General features: G+C 43.7%; 1 protein-coding gene across 1 annotated transcript in view; it reads right to left on the minus strand.

Annotated features, from left to right (window-relative positions):
* LOC126456552 (uncharacterized) overlaps positions 1-16,904 on the minus strand; it is a 482,692-nt gene that overhangs the window by 261,677 nt on the left and 204,111 nt on the right. The gene's annotated exons all lie outside the window — the stretch shown is intronic.

The following is a 16,904-nucleotide window of genomic DNA, read 5'->3' on the forward strand; positions in this document are numbered from 1 at the left end:
ATCCAAAGAAGAGCGGCGCTTTTCGTCACAGGGTTATTTGGTAACCGTGATAGCGTTACGGAGATGTTTAATAAACTGAAGTGGCAGACTCTGCAAGAGAGGCGCTCTGCATCGCGGTGTAGCTTGCTCGCCAGGTTTCGAGAGGGTGCGTTTCTGGATGAGGTATCGAATATATTGCTTCCCCCTACTTATACCTCCCGAGGAGATCACGAATGTAAAATTAGAGAGATTAGAGCGCGCACGGAGGCTTTCAGACAGTCGTTCTTACCACGAACCATACGCGATTGGAACAGGAAAGGGAGGTAATGACAGTGGCACGTAAAGTGCCCTCCGCCAGACACCCTTTGGTGGCTTGCGGAGTATAAATGTAGATGTAGATGTAGAATTTCTACGTGGGGAAATGATGTCACAGAAATGACATTACACGACGCCATCGGAATATCGAGTTACAGTTCTTTGGCGCGCGATTTCACGAAGTTAAGTCCATTTGCAGTGCGAATTCGTACACTGCAGTAGCCATGAAATAAAGTGGTAGAGCGAGAAGGCAGCAGAGAGAGGCTTTTTTTTTCAGCACATAATCGAGCCTCCCTTGCTGTCCTTGAGGACAAATTGTGGAGACGGCAGCTGCTGGACACGTTGGCTCGACCGCCAAAGGCTCTGCTTTATCCTGTCTACGAGTCTACATACCTGGACAGAGAGCTCTGATTCACTAAGCAACTCCATTCAGCTTACAGGTGTTGGCTAGCAAGTAATTTTTTCTTTTACTTGTCATTCGACTTCAGGCAATCGAAACTCGTTACCAGTTACCTGAAAAATCACTGTCATCTTTCTCTACGAAAGCAACGTTACTTGCTGCACAGTATCGGTTATCTTCTTCGCCATCACACACATCTCTGAACCTTTGAAGCACAGGCCACCCACACACAGCAACAGCTTATTTAAGATGAGTAGCCTGCCTCAGACGAGACTAGAATCGCCGATCTTAGCGGGAAAGCCCAAGCTTCCCTGCGATGACAGATTCCAAAACAAGCTCAGTCGGGGCCTCTGGCACACTCAGAGGCGTGCCTAACGCGGCGCTAAATTGGCTACAGTTGGCCGGCTGTCTAGGGGCGCTAACTGTTTGCCATGTTCCGTTTGGCACGTAACTTAATTTCTGGCGTCGGAGCGTTACGAAATATCTGCAGAAATTCTGGAATGCCGACCCTGTTTCACACTTGCTGGTAACGTGACTTATTTTTTTCTTGTTTGTTCCTTGCGGCTGCGTTACAAGACCTGTCGTCATCGGAAAGGACTAGGCGACGCTGAAAGATTTTCGGCGTAAATGTTTGCGGATCCAGCCGTGTTATAAATCTGGAAGATTAGTCCTCTAAAAGCTGGATGGTTATATTAATAACGAAGATTTTGGCAGTTGTGTAGCATTATTTATTGACATCAGCGTCATTACCACAAATCGTGACCCCGTAAACCAAGTGTGTCCCTACAGGACACTTAATCAGCTTCTCTTAGAGCTTGTTGAAGATGTAGACTGGAGACGGCTGGTCCCGGCGGAGGTTCAGTCCTCCTTCGGGCATGGATGTGTGTGTTTGCCCTTAGGATAATTTAGGTTAAGTAGTGTGTAAGCTTAGGGACTGATGACCTTAGCAGTTAAGTCCCATAAGATTTCACACACATCTCTCTCTCTCTCTCTCTCTCTCTCTCTCTCTCTCTCTCTCTCTCTCTCTGTGTGTGTGTGTGTATGTGTGTGTGTGTGTGTGTGTGTGTGTGAGTGTGTGTGTGTGTTTCGTAGCATTTTACACATAACAGAGACTTGAGTCATCAGCAATATAATTCTCCTTCACTATTTACAACAGTCTGCCAATGCTGGGTTAACTTTTCGATTCCGCGACTGCAGAATTCACGTCGTTCTGAGGTAAAGAATTCGTCGAGCCATGTTTGGAGAAAATCGTGATGGGCCACAGCAATTTTGAAGGGTGACCAAGACTGGAATACAATATGCGGGTTCAGATGGGTGTAGGTTCAAATGACTCTGAGTACTATGGGACTTAACATCTGAGGTCATCAGTCCGCTAGAACCTAGAACTACTTAAACCTAACTAACCTTAAGGACATCACACACATCCGTTCCCGAGGCAGGATTCGAACCTGCTACCGTAGCAGTCACGCGGTTCCGGACTGAAGCGCCTAGAACCGCTCGGCCACCGCGGCCGGCTGATGGGTGTAGGCTGCAGCAGTTCCACAGAGATGAAGAGGCTTCCATAGGACAGTATCGTGGGGAACAGCATGAAACCAATTGTCGGACTGAAGATAGCGACAAAAAAATTTTTGTCGTTTGTTCTTAGGTGTATTTACCAGAAAGTTACTAAAATAGTTTTAAGTTACAAAGATGTGATGTACACCGTTTTAAAATTCTGGAGTGTGGCAGACAATGATATACTATCGAATATAGTCGCAGAATAATAGTGAAATACGAGTATTTTAACAACTTTGTTGTGGGTGTACACACGGGTGGTTCATTTGCTCATTCCTATGGATGTTATGCAGTCTGTAACCCCTTCAAGTACCACATGCGTGATGTTCATAATCTCTCGTTCGTTACAAGCTACCTTTTAGTCCTACAGTAAAAATTAACAGAACCTTTTTGTAGGAAATTCAGTGTAGTTACATTTTGTACTATGATACGTTTTCGCTAGAGTCCGTAAATTTCAAATTATTAAAGAAAAACGTACGAAAGTGACCTTCAAACACGTTTTTATTTTTGAATATCTCGAAAACCGTGGTCTCCAGCGAAAATGTATCCTGGTACAAAATCTGACTGCATTGAACTTCCTACAGAAAGTTCCAATTTATTTATTTCTGGTGGGCTACAGGTTGTGCGTAGCGAGCGAGAGAATATTAAAATCTCACTCCTGGTTTTCGAAACCGTTTCGGCTTGCGTAAAACCCATTAGTGGGGGCAGCAGAGTCACCCTGTATAAATGGCTTTCCTGAAGGTGTGGAGCACAACCTGAAGATATTCTACTGCAGATGTCCCTCTTTTTCTTATTATACGGGCAATCTCTGCATCAAATAAAACCCTACATCTATTAAACTGCGTACCGGCTTTAGTATATCGCACCTCCACCAACTGCAACGTAACTTTTTCTGTTGAGTTTCATCTTCATATTTTTCGTCTGATGTCGTTCACTATCAATTAGGCACTAACTTGAGCAATTTCATCCCTACTATATCCTCATTTTCAATTTTCTGCAGAGGCAGACGTACTGCTGCCGGAATTTACGAGACTTCTTAAGTTGGCTCTTTAGGTGCTAAGGGACTAAACAGTGAGACCGTCAGTCCCTCAGTCGAGACAGAGTTCATCTCGAGTTAATGACGTCAGGCAGAAGTACGATCGAACTACTGAAGTACGCAAGAATGGTAAAATCCGTGCCTTGAAACCAATATTGATGACAGAGCTGAGAAATTAAAGAGAAGTAACGGACCGGTACGTAGTTCAGAACAGACGAGAGGTCTCCCACGGCTTGTGTGTGGCAAGACAAACCCCGTCTCGCCAAACCAATTAAGGACGAAGGCAGTTAAAGAATAAAGGAACCTTCTAGAAGGGATATTTGAAATAGTAAAAGAGAGAAGGCTAAGAACGTAATGAATATAAGACGAGGAAACAGATCTGTGGGTGGGGCCAGGCGAGTGTACCCCAGGGATTTGCACTAGACGGGGACCATCCTCTCAGAACCGTGCTGTATAGTCAAAGTGTGCAAATGGAAACACCGCCCACCATTCGTCCGAATGCCGCCCCTAAAATTGGATGCGCCAGAAAAGGGAATAACCACATCTAAAAGCAATTACATGAGAGTAAATGACGAATGATGAAGGCAGCTGCCAAAGGAGGTGGGGCTGAGAATTTCCAAGACGCAGCATCAGGCAGTGAAATCCACAAGCCCAACTCCATGACGATCATGTTCGTCAGTGCTGGATATGCCCTAATATGTGGATATGTGCGAACACGTAATACACCGAGGAACTTCGTAGAACATGATCGTTTTGGTGTTTCAGTTGTTATGGGGTGGTAGGGAGGCATAATGTTGAATGGGGGTACTGACCCACAAATCTTTGGACGCTCCCTCCGCCCCGAAAGTAGACTTGCGTGCAAAATTCAAGGATGCCGAGTGTAGCGTGTACAAAGATTCGGAGATCAGTACGCTCATACATCACTATGCTCAATACATCATAACATCTGGACTACCAAAACGATCATGTTTGTCAATGCTGAATGTACCCGCATATGGAGAGAGGTGGGAAAAGTTAATGCAGCCAAAAACATTGTCGAACATGATCGTTTTGGTTGTCCAGGTGTTATGGTGTTGGGGGGCATAATGCTGCACAGGCGTATTGAGCTCCAGACCTTTAAACGTGGTACGTTCACCGGTAACCGTCACTGTGACACGGTAGTCCTTTTGCATGTCTGTCTTTTTAAGGGTGCATTCGGCCCTAACTTCATTTTAGTGTACCGTATGTTAATGCGCGGCCCCATCCGAGTGCACAGATGCTTGGGACGAGAGGCTATTCAACGAATGGACTGGCCTCCCTGTTCCCCCAACTTAAATCCCAACGAGCACGCGTGGGATGCATTGGGGACACGTTCTGCAGAACGCTTACACGCACTCGTGACTGCCCACCAGTTGCCACCGGGTTAGTGGAACAGAGCGTCCTCCGACAAGAACTCCTTACCGACCTTGTGGCCAGCATGTGAGTTCGCTGCAGACCGTGCATTATTAAGAACCATGTTGCGGCTTTTTTAACGCCACGGAGGACCATCATGAAGTTTCGTGACTTCGGTATAATTACTGTCTTCGAATAAAAGCGTCGTTTCCGCCCCACTGCATATTTCTTTCGTTTGCCTTCTGTATTATACTGTAGCAGTTCTTTCTATGTACGGTCCAAGTCTGCTGGCCGGGGTGGTCTAGCGGTTCAGGCGCTCAGTCCGGAACCGCGCGACTGCTACGGTCGCAGGTTCGAATACTGTCTCGGGCATGGATGTGTGTGATGCCCTTAGGTTAGTTAGGTTTAAGTAATTCTAAATTCTAGGGGACTGATGACCTTAGAGGTTAAGTCCCATAGTCCTCAGAGCCATTTGAACCATTTGGTCCAAGTCTCATCGAGCTTATGTTACTTAGGAGAGAGAGATCAATCGAATACTACTTTCGTCCTGCACATCGGTGTAATTTGAAACGTTATATCTGAGAATAAAAGCACCTCCACTGAGTAGAGTTGAATTGTCCGTGTGGCCTCCACCAATATTACAGAGAAATAATTCGGAAGACCATGCTTAGTTGGAGAGTAAGCAGGATCTGAACAACTGTCTGTAAGGCTCTGCAGCCATAAAGTTGGAGTGGCTGTCACATCAAATGTAACTTTGAGTTAATCTGGCGGAGTCGTTGCAAAGGGAGGAAGGGGAGGAAGTAGAGTGCTATGCAGCAGCAGCAGCAGTAGTAGTATCCTTGCTAGCACGGAGTTTATTAGAGGGGGCAGTACCCTACCAGGTGACGTTCCGTCTCAGAGTGAGAGGAGAGATTATTTGCACTCGCAAATCCACACACGGGATCGTCAAAGCGAATGTTGGACAAGTAATTAAAATAGCTCCATATTTAGCAGTTATAACAACCACTCGCTCACAGAAAGATCCGTACCTAAAGACTAGAAAATTGCTCAAGTCACACCAATACCCAAAAAGGGAACTAGGAGTAATCCGCTGAATTACAGGCCTATATCACTAACGTCGATTTGCAGTAGGGCTTTGGAACATATACTGTCTTCGAACATAATGAAGTACCTCGAAGAAAACGATTTATTGACACATAGCAAGGATTCAGAAAACATCGTTCTTGTGAAATACAACTAGCTCTTTATAGTCAGCCGGCCGCAGTGGTCTAGCGGTTCAGGCGCTCAGTCCGGAACCGCGCGACTGCTACGGTCGCAGGTTCGAATCCTGCCTCGGGCATGGATGTGTGTGATGTCTTTAGGTTAGTTAGGTTTAAGTAGTTCTAAGTTCTAGGGGACTGATGACCACAGATGTTAAGTCCCATAGTGCTCAGAGCCATTTGAACCATTTTTTCCTTATACTCATGAAGTAGTAAGTGCTATCGACAGGGGATGTCAAATTCATTCCATATTTTTAGATTTCCAGAAGGCTTTCGACACCGTTCCTCACAAGCGTCTTCTAATCCAGCTGCGTGCCTACGGAGTATCGCCTCAGTTGTGCGACTGGATTCCTGATTTCCTGTCAGGAAAGTCACAGTTCGTAGTAATAGACGGAAAGTCATCGAGTAAAACAGCCGTAATATCTTGCGTTCCGCAAGGAAGTGTTATAGGCCCTCTATTGTTCCTGATCTATATTAACGAGATAGGAGACAATATGAGTAGCCGTGTTAGATTGTTTGCAGATGATGCTGCCATTTACCGTCTTGTAAAGTCATCAGATGATCAAAACGACTTGCAAAATGATTTATATAAGATATATGTATGGTGCGAAAAGTGGCAATTGACCCGGAATAGCCGGCCGATGTGGCCGAGCGGTTCTAGACGCTTCAGACTGGAACCGCTCGACTTCTACGGTCGCAGGTTCGAATCCTGCCTCGGGCATGGATGTGTGTGATGTCCCTAGGTTAGTTAGGTTTAAGTAGTTCTAAGTTCTAGGGGACTGATGACCTCGGATGTTAAGTCCCATAGTGCTCAGAGCCATTTGATTTTTTTGACCTTGAATAAAGAAAAGTGTGAACTTATTCACATGAGTACTAAAAGAAATCAGCTAAATTTCGATTACGTGGTAGGTCACACAAATCTGAAGGCTGTAAATTCAGCTAAATACTTAAGGATTACAGTTACAAATAACCTAAATTGGAACGATCACATAGATAATATTGTGGGTAGAGCAAACCAAAGACTGCGATTCATTTGCAGAACATTTAGAAGGTGCAACAGGTCTACTAAAGAGACTGCTTACACCACGCTTGTCCGCCCTATTCTGGAGTATTGCCGTGCGGTGTGGGATCCGCATCAGGTGGGACTGACGGATGACATCGAAAAAGTACAAAGAAGGGCAGCTCGTTTTGTATTATCGCGAAATAGGGGAGATAGTGTCACAGACATGATACGTCTATTGGAGTTGCAATCATTAAAACAAAGGCGTTTTTCGTTACGACGGGATCTTCTCATGAAATTTCAATCACCAGTTTTCTCCTCCGATTGCGAAAACATTCTGTTGGCACCCACCTACATATGGAGAAATAATCATCACAGTAAAATAAGATAAATCAGGGCCCGCTCGGAAGAATTTAAGTGCTCGTTCTTCCAGCGTGCCATTCGAGAGTGGAACGGTAGAGAAACAGCTTGAAGGTGGTTCATTGAACCCTCTGTCAGGAACTTTATTGTGAATAGCATAGTAATCACGTAGATGTAGATGTAATCGCTTCTCTGGTCATATGGTCAGACAGGTCATTCATTGGGACACCCACTTGACTTGGGACCCAGAAAAGAACTGAGCATGCAGTACGACTAGAGAGATGGTCACGAATAGCAGTTATCACGACAAGAATAACGTCGTTCAGTAGCCTGGGGACTGCTGACTGAGCCACTACGAACTGGCTCCCAGAGTGCCACTCGACCTCGCGGGCATCGTCGAGCTGGTCAGTACCCGGCGACGGCCTGTCCCGGCCCCCTTATGGAGCACAATGGGTCGGGCCGGACGGCACTGCTTGCTCATTCGCGCCGCGGCGCTCCCCGACGGCCGTTTCGCCGGTGATGCGACCTGGAATGCAGCCGCGCGAGACCTCCCTCACCAGCAGACCGCTGTAACTCTCTCTCTCTCTCTCTCTCTCTCTCTCTCTCTCTCTCCGAGGCGCCTAGGCCTGGTACCGAGGCACGGGCGGTTGAATGACGAGGGAACACCTCCAGGGCTGTAGCATCAAGCTTACCTTTCAACAATACCTCGCCATTCTCAACTCATATTCCATTTTTCCTCAACAACAATCTTCAGAACGCATCTCGACGGCTTCGTTCGCTCAGTTCCAATTTACGACCCCCATATATTTCCTAAGTACACCTCTAGCACTGTGATCCCAAACCCTTCTGAGACCATTATCCCTGAACAAAACTGTCGTCATCCAATAACCCAAACAAAGCTTAGAGGTTTGCTAAATTTGATACATTTTTTATTTCATCCTGTCATCCTCATCATCACACAATCATCACACCACCACCATCATCATCATCATCATCATTTCATCGTTTCACGTATCATATCGCGTATCATCATCGTCACCATTTCCTCATATCACATAATATATCATAATGATCTGTCATCATCATGATCATCATATGACATACCATCACAATGTCATACTGCATCATCATCATCATACCGTATGATCATATCATATCTCATCAGCCCCACCCATCATTTGCGTCATCCATAATATAATCATCCCCTCATCTTTCACGTGACTAGTAATAATTCTGTTTTTCAGATCAATATAAAAAGGTACACCTGTCAAAAAATGGTTCAAATGGCTCTGAGCACTATGCGACTTAACTTCTAAGGTCATCAGTCGCCTAGAACTTAGAACTAATTAAACCTAACTAACCTAAGGACATCACACACATCCATGCACGAGGCAGGATTCGAACCTGCGACCGTAGCGGTCGCTCGGTTCCAGACTGTAGCGCCTAGAACCGCACGGCGGTACACCTGTCCACAACGTGCATGGACGATCTGTTTAATGTGAAGTCAGAACCACGGTGTAGCACAGTACTCTTACATTAACGTTCACTGGCAAGTTTAAAACGATTTCAAATAAGTAACACGCAATTTGGCATCAAAATACGCATAACTGAGACACTACAAAACAATCTCAAACCACATGTTTTTATGAGGCAGAAACAGTCATTCTAAACACGAACACTGAAGGAATCAAAGAACGAAACACAACCACCAAAACCTTACATCCATATTATACTGAAGAAGGGACATACACACTAACTGTAAGTAACGAAATCGATAAAAGCCGCGCGGGATTAGCCGAGCGGTCTACGGCGCTGCAGTCATGGACTGTGCGGCTGGTCCCGCCGGAGGTTCGAGTCCTCCCTCGGGCATGGGTGTGTGTTTGTCCTTAGGATAATTTAGCTTAAGTAGTGTGTAAGGTTAGGGACTGATGACCTTAGCAGTTAAGTCCTATGAGATTTCACACACATTTGAACATTTTTTGAAATCGATAAATAAACCATTACTTTTTCGGGTACGAAAAAAGTAGGTTAAATTCTATGGATATGTTGAAAGAATACAAATAATCACATTAGACAGGCTGAGAGATTATACGAAAGTCGCAGAACAACTAAAACGAAAAAAAAAAAAAATGCATCGGGACAGTGAAAAGAAGAGCTGAAAGGAGCAGGAATAGCGAAACTTGTTATGACAGACAAAAAAAAAAAAGCAGACAATTCATTACTGGCCAATGGCCTGGCAAGAATCACACGAAAGCCGGAACACCACGGTCTTACGAAAAAAAAAAGGGCCCATTCTGATAGAACAAAAAAAAAATGCGTGCACAAAGAAAATCTAATAAAAAACAATGAAAATGCCTCTTTTGTGCAGTGCGTGGATCAGTAAGGCCCAGAAGTGAATAATAATAATTTTTCTCTCTTTTACTAGCTGTGCAGTATTATTTTCACATTGTGCCTTGGTATTTTGTTGGTTTCTTCTTCCAGAGTTTCCCAGAAATTATTCATGGCTTCAGGACCCTCTTTAAAACCATAGAAGAATTCGGAATCGACCGAAAGATCCGGAAAATCAGAGAACAGACATTAACAAGAAACAACTTCCAACGTGAAATTCATAGGTGGGATGTCAGAACCTTTTGAAATTAGAACGGAGTACGGCAGGGGGACGGACTATCCCCGATTCTTTTCAATATTGTTCTAGAAAATATCATCAGGGAATGGGAACCTCATGTAAAAGTTGTCCAAATTGGTATCAGAAAAGAAAACCGTACTGAAGTAAAATGCCTTGCCTTTGCGGACGATACTGCGATTATCACAGACAAGACAGAAGCGAATCACTCAGTTGGAGAACGACATTAAATTGCACAGAAAACTGGACTGGAAATTTCGTATGAAAAAAAAAAAACAGTTTATGGAAAGACGGCCAGAAAGTAAGTCCCCGCTAATCACGAAACACGGTAACATCATCCAAGTCAGCCACTTCAAAATCTTGGCGAAACTGTACAGTCATCAGGACTAAACAGAATCGCCAATGAACAAAGGATCAGAAAGCTGCAAAAGGCATATAAATTAACATTGGCCTATTACAACAAGAAATGCATTTCGACAGACGCAAAATTGAGACATTACAAAACTGTGATTCATCCAGAAGTAACATGCGCAGCTGACTCAATGGTAATTGGCGGTCACTGCAAAATTAGGGAAATAGAAAAACAGGAACGAAAAATTCTTAGGAAGATTTACGGAGCAATCAACAAAACGGCATTTTGATGGAGAGACCTCAGTACGAACTCTTATCAAGAGACCAACACAACAACTGAAGAAATCAGGAAACCCCGAGCAAAGTTCTACACACCCATCTACAGGATGCAGAACACCAGAACAGCAAGGAAACTACTGACATCATAACAAAGAGTAAATGCAGCACGGAGTGGCGAAAGAAGGCCCAGAGGGACGTGCAACAGATCAACATAGAAAATCTCGAAGACCGCAACGAGTGCCGGAATAAAATCGTGAATGTGAAGTTCGAGCAAAGAACAACGCAACAATCTGGTAAAACGTGGACAAACGAAAGAAAGAACATTCTGATAGGATGAAGAGGGAAAACATCCAAAAATAAAATCGTGAATTCAATCTCAATCGCTCTCCTAAAGGGGAATAATCGATTAAATAAATAAATAATTTTTAAATAAGACGAAAGATAATTTTTAGCTGTTTTATTAAACATTAGGCGATTGGTACTATTTATTTGTAACACTCCTTTGATCACTGGAAAAATCAACGTCCACTCCCACAAGTTGTGGCTAACCGAATTTGTCACTAACCCTTCGTCAGAATTTTGCCAATTCAACTATTTTTAGTGCGTTATCTGTGCGCACGCCAAGAAACTACAATTTGGCTCAAATTTCACTATGTGAAAGACAGTATTTCACATGCTTGTAAAATGAATCAGAACTTATTTTTTTGGCTCATCCACCAGAATGTAAAGTTATAATTTGTTTTCAGCAGTTTCGTGCAATTCATCCTATCAAATCCAAAGCATCACTTTGCGGTCCTCCCACCCATTAGGTTGTCATCCTCCCGCATGTATCAAATGATCAGTAATAATTGTATTTTTCAGTACAATATACAAAAATATAGCTGCCCTAAACATGAAATTTCGTTTGAACACCACGGTACTGGAAATGATGCGCTCTTGCCTTTCTCTAACTGGCGCCCCACCAGTTCTAGGACAACCTGCTCTTTTAAAGTGAACTCTAAATCACGGTTCAACTTGGTTTATTCACATTAACATTCAATATGACAGGTCAACGACGTACTTAGAAACAAAAATATCGTAGAACCAACTGTGGGTTGAACCGCAGAAGTAGGAATGGTAGTCTGGCATTTATCCTCTTAGCACCCAGTCATGTAAAGTTCGTTAATGCACTGAAGGTATTATACGGTGGATACGTGAAGTTGTATTTGTACTACCTGTTGTGCGCAAGAACGGAAAACGTAACGTAATTAGATAACCACTTACAAATGCCGGTCTCCTTAGTCGAAAGCCGCATTTCGGAAGTTCAGTCTACATGCATAGCTTGGACGTAGTACGACAAGGAGCAGCACTGGTGAGACGCCTACAGCGGATTGGGCAGTGGACAACGTACCCGAACGATTGACGACTACGAAAAATTTCTGTCTCTCCCGACACGAGACGATGTTCCCAGCAGTCCCTCCTGCAACTCTCTCTGCATATCCGCAGTCAGTTTCTCCAGGCCTCGCGCTTGGCCGTGAAAGCGCGACTTCTGTGTACTGTCTCATCACGCTGTGCAGATGCTTACGCATGCATTGGGAGGTACGACACCGCTTCTATAATAAGCCGCATAATTCACGACTGAATCAAACTGTTTGTTATTCTCCGACGGCACCTTCCACGAAATCGGCCGCGCACGGGTTTTCCTGGTAGTTGGGGGCCAGGAAAGCAAACAGTACCCGCCAGACGAAAGACAAAATGTGTTTGCGAATCAGCTCTGCGCCGTCTGCAAGGGCGACCGACCCTGGACTTGCTTATTCTGCGCCTCTCTCTCAGCCACAGCAATCTGCGTGGCTCCTCTCTCAACACGGCTAAGCATCAAGTGTCTTGTAATCCCACCACACCACCGACATTGTACTTCATATTGTCAGCGGTATACATTGTAATGACACATCGAAAAGTGTTCTTTGACGGGAGAATGTACGTATTGCAGTTTGTAAGCTGAAACAGTGGCACCCAGAGAGACTGCGTCGCATTAAAACTTGGAGGATCTACATCTATGCTCTGCGAATCACTCAAATTCGTAGCTGAGGGTACTTTTTATTGCAAAGTGTTAAGATTTCTTCCCATTCCATTCAATGATGATTATGATATTGCCGGCCGCGGTGGTCTCGCGGTTCTAGGCGCTCAGTCAGGAACCGCGCGACTGCTACGGTCGCAGGTTCGAATCCTGCCTCGAGCATGGATGTGTGTGATGTCCTTAGGTTTGTTAGGTTTACGTAGTTCTAAGTTCTAGGGGACTGATGACCGCAGCTGATAAGTCCCATAGTGCTGAGAGCCATTTGAACATTTTGATTATGATATTTTGTTTGTAGGGTGCTCAACTGCGTGGTCATCGGCGCCCGTACAAAGTCCCAATCTCTTCACAGTCCAGTCTCGCCATTTTCCCAAATGGAATTATGTCAACACAAACACCCAGCCCCTGGGTGGAGGCCGGGAATCTAACCAGGGACCCCGTGAGCCAGAGGACCATTCCATTCAAGGATGGAGGACGAAGAAAATGATTGTGTATACCCGTATGTGCGAGCTGTTACTTGTCTAATTATATCTTCAATATCTCTGTTGTTTTTGTAGTAGCAGTAGTTGGAAGACCGCTTTCATGTTACTCTCCACGCTAGTCTATCCCGTGCAAGCCTCTTTTTTCCTTCGTGACTGTTGCAAACTAGTTCCATTTGAATCTGCTTCCTGTATTCAAGCGTTGGTCTCCCTCTACAATCCTTACCCCCCACTGTCAAACTGACGACTGCTTGATGTCTCAAAATGTGCCGTACCAATCGAAACCTCCTTTTATGAAAGCTGTGGCACGAATTTCTCCCATTTCGATTCAGTACCTCCACATTAGTTATTTGATCTATCCATGTCACCCACAGCATTCTCCTGTAACATCACATTTCGAAAACTTCTATCGCCCAAGCTTCACTTCCGTACACTCCAGACCAATGCCTTCAGCAAAGTCTTCCTAACAGGTAAATATGTATTAGACCTTAACAGATTCCTCTTCCTCAAAAGGCTTTTCTTGCTATAGCCAGTTTGCATTTTATATCCTCTCCAATCGGACTCTCGTCACTAATTTTTCTGGCCAAAGAGAAAATATCATCTACTATGTCTGTTGTTGTTGTTGTTGTTGTGGTCTTCAGTCCTGAGACTGGTTTGATGCAACTCTCCATGCTACTCTATCCTGTGCAAGCTTTTTCATCTCCCAGTACCAACTGCAACCTACATCCTTCTGAATCTGCTTAGTGTATTCATCTCTTGGTCTCCCTCTACGATTTTTACCCTCCACGCTGCCCTCCAATACTAAATTGGTGATCCCTTGATGCCTCAGAACATGTCCTACCAACCGATCCCTTCTTCTGGTCAAGTTGTGCCACAAACTTCTCTTCTCCCCAATCCTATTCAATACTTCCTCATTAGTTATGTGATCTACCCATCTAATCTTCAGCATTCTTCTGTAGCACCACATTTCGAAAGCTTCTATTCTCTTCTTGTCCAAACTATTTATCGTCCATGTTTCACTTCCATACATGGCTACACTCCATACGAATACTTTCAGAAATGACTTCCTGACACTTAAATCAATACTGGATGTTAACAAATTTCTCTTCTTCAGAAACGCTTTCCTTGCCATTGCCAGCCTACATTTTATATCCTCTCTACTTCGACCATCATCAGTTATTTTACTCCCTAAATAGCAAAACTCCTTTACTACTTTAAGTGCCTCATTTCCTAATCTAATTCCCTCAGCATCACCCGACTTAATTAGACTACATTCCATTATCCTTGTTTTGCTTTTGTTGATGTTCATCTTATATCCTCCTTTCAAGACACTGTCCATTCCATTCAACTGCTCTTCCAAGTCCTTTGCTGTCTCTGACAGAACTACAATGTCATCGGCGAACCTCAAAGTTTTTATTTCTTCTCCATGAATTTTAATACCTACTCCGAATTTTTCTTTTGTTTCCTTTACTGCTTGCTCAATATACAGATTGAACAACATCGGGGAGAGGCTACAACCCTGTCTTACTCCCTTCCCAACCACTGCTTCCCTTTCATGTCCCTCGACTCTTATAACTGCCATCTGGTTTCTGTACAAATTGTAAATAGCCTTTCGCTCCCTGTATTTTACCCCTGCCACCTTTAGAATTTGAAAGAGAGTATTCCAGTCAACATTGTCAAAAGCTTTCTCTAAGTCTACAAATGCTAGAAACGTAGGTTTGCCTTTCCTTAATCTTTCTTCTAAGATAAGTCGTAAGGTCAGTATTGCCTCACGTGTTCCAGTGTTTCTACGGAATCCAAACTGATCTTCCCCGAGGTTGGCTTCTACTAGTTTTTCCATTCGTCTGTAAAGGATTCGTGTTAGTATTTTGCAGCTGTGACTTATTAAACTGATAGTTCGGTAATTTTCACATCTGTCAACACCTGCTTTCTTTGGGATTGGAATTATTATATTCTTCTTGAAGTCTGAGGGTATTTCGCCTGTTTCATACATCTTGCTCACCAGATGGTATAGTTTTGTCAGGACTGGCTCTCCCAAGGCCATCAGTAGATCCAATGGAATGTTGTCTACTCCGGGGGCCTTGTTTCGACTCAGGTCTTTCAGTGCTCTGTCAAACTCTTCACGCAGTATCATATCTCCCATTTCATCTTCATCTACATCCTCTTCCATTTCCATAATATTGTCCTACTATGTCTAGTAACTCATAAATCCATTCCCCATCACCTACTTAATCCAACTATATTCATTTACCTTCCTTTTACTACTGTTTTCACCTCACGCTCTTCCAAGTCCTTTACTCTGTCTGAAACTTCGAGAAACCCAAAGGAGATGGTGAAGAATATATGTAATTTCTGCCGTAAAATTTCACAAACTGTACGGCGTTTTTCTTCAGATGTTTGCTGGTTAAAATTTATCAACGTTGCTGTTACACAAAATCGCAATTCAAATAAGGCCCGATGCTATTTTCTTCATTCTTTCTTCCATCCAGATTTCCTCACTTTGTCCGGCCTAGTACGGGTCCTCGCTTGCTTTACCTACAACAGGACCTATCTGGCCCCTTCGTTTCTGATCTGTAGACATTTTAGAGATGAATGATGTATAATCTGAAACAGCAACAATCCACAAGTATGGCCTGACGAAGTTTATATAAATCAAAACAGTACCGGTTTCAGGTTTCTTATGGATTCATGTACAGATAGCTCTTGCAAACTTTTTTGCTTTACTCTTAGTCTTTCTTTTGTAAACGTTATTGGTTTTGAGCACTGTCATCAACAAAACGTTTTGCTTCAAAAATTAGGCAAATTTACGAAAGAAACTTTTGTGCTTAGTATAAAGTTAATAACACATGAAGTGTGGCGATATGGTTCAAATGGCTCTGAGCGCTATGGGACTTAACATCTGAGGTCATCAGTCCCCTAGAACTTAGAACTACTTAAACCTAACTAACCTAAGGACATCACACACATTCATGCCCGAGGCAGGATTCGAACCTGCGACCGTAGCGGTCGCGCGGTTCCGGACTGAAGCGAAGTGTGGCGATAGTTTACATGATGCAGCCTGTACTTCTGTGTGACATGTAAGTCGTGTATTTCGTATTACACGTATCAAAATTTCCACATGTTATGAATCTTATGTTAAACTAAAGCCGTAGTCCTCATGTTCTAAAGTGAAGGTAGCGTGCAGATTAATTTGTTACAACTAGATTCAAGAATCAGTACATTTTTAGTTTCCTTGGAGTGGACAACCTTGCGTTATCAGAATGAGATTTTCACTTTGCAGTGGAGTGTACGCTCATATGAAATTTCCTGGCGTATTAAAACTGTGTGCCGGACCAAGACTCGAACTTGGGACTTTTGTCTTTCGCGGGCAAGTGCTCTACCACTTGGTAGGCAAAGATCCCGAATTCGAGTCTCGGTCCGGCACACAGTTTTGATCTTCCAGGAAGTTCCAAACTACAATAACAGCTATTTGCCACTCTTTGCACTAGCCTGATATTTTGTTGCGATGAATATAGGGATGACTACACTTTTTTCGTTAAAAAATTTCCTCTTAGGTTACTGAAAAATCTGCAAAAAGCATGAGATTGCAATTGCACTGTTCTCTAAGTTATTCATTAATAAGAAAAATAGCAACGACCATATCTCACTACTCTGAGGCACATCACCAAGGATAACACCATTCATACTGTATTTTTAAAAATGAATTGTGCAGTCACCATCCCATATCGCACAGGAACGTTAATGCTTTAGAAGGCGTCGCTGTGGTCCTGAACCAGAAGCTTAACGACACTCTATAAATACCGAATAAGACTTCGACGTGTAGGAACACTGTTTTGAGCAACAAG

This window comes from Schistocerca serialis, chromosome 2, assembly GCF_023864345.2.
Source record: "Schistocerca serialis cubense isolate TAMUIC-IGC-003099 chromosome 2, iqSchSeri2.2, whole genome shotgun sequence".
NCBI classification, from domain to species: Eukaryota; Metazoa; Arthropoda; class Insecta; order Orthoptera; family Acrididae; genus Schistocerca; species Schistocerca serialis.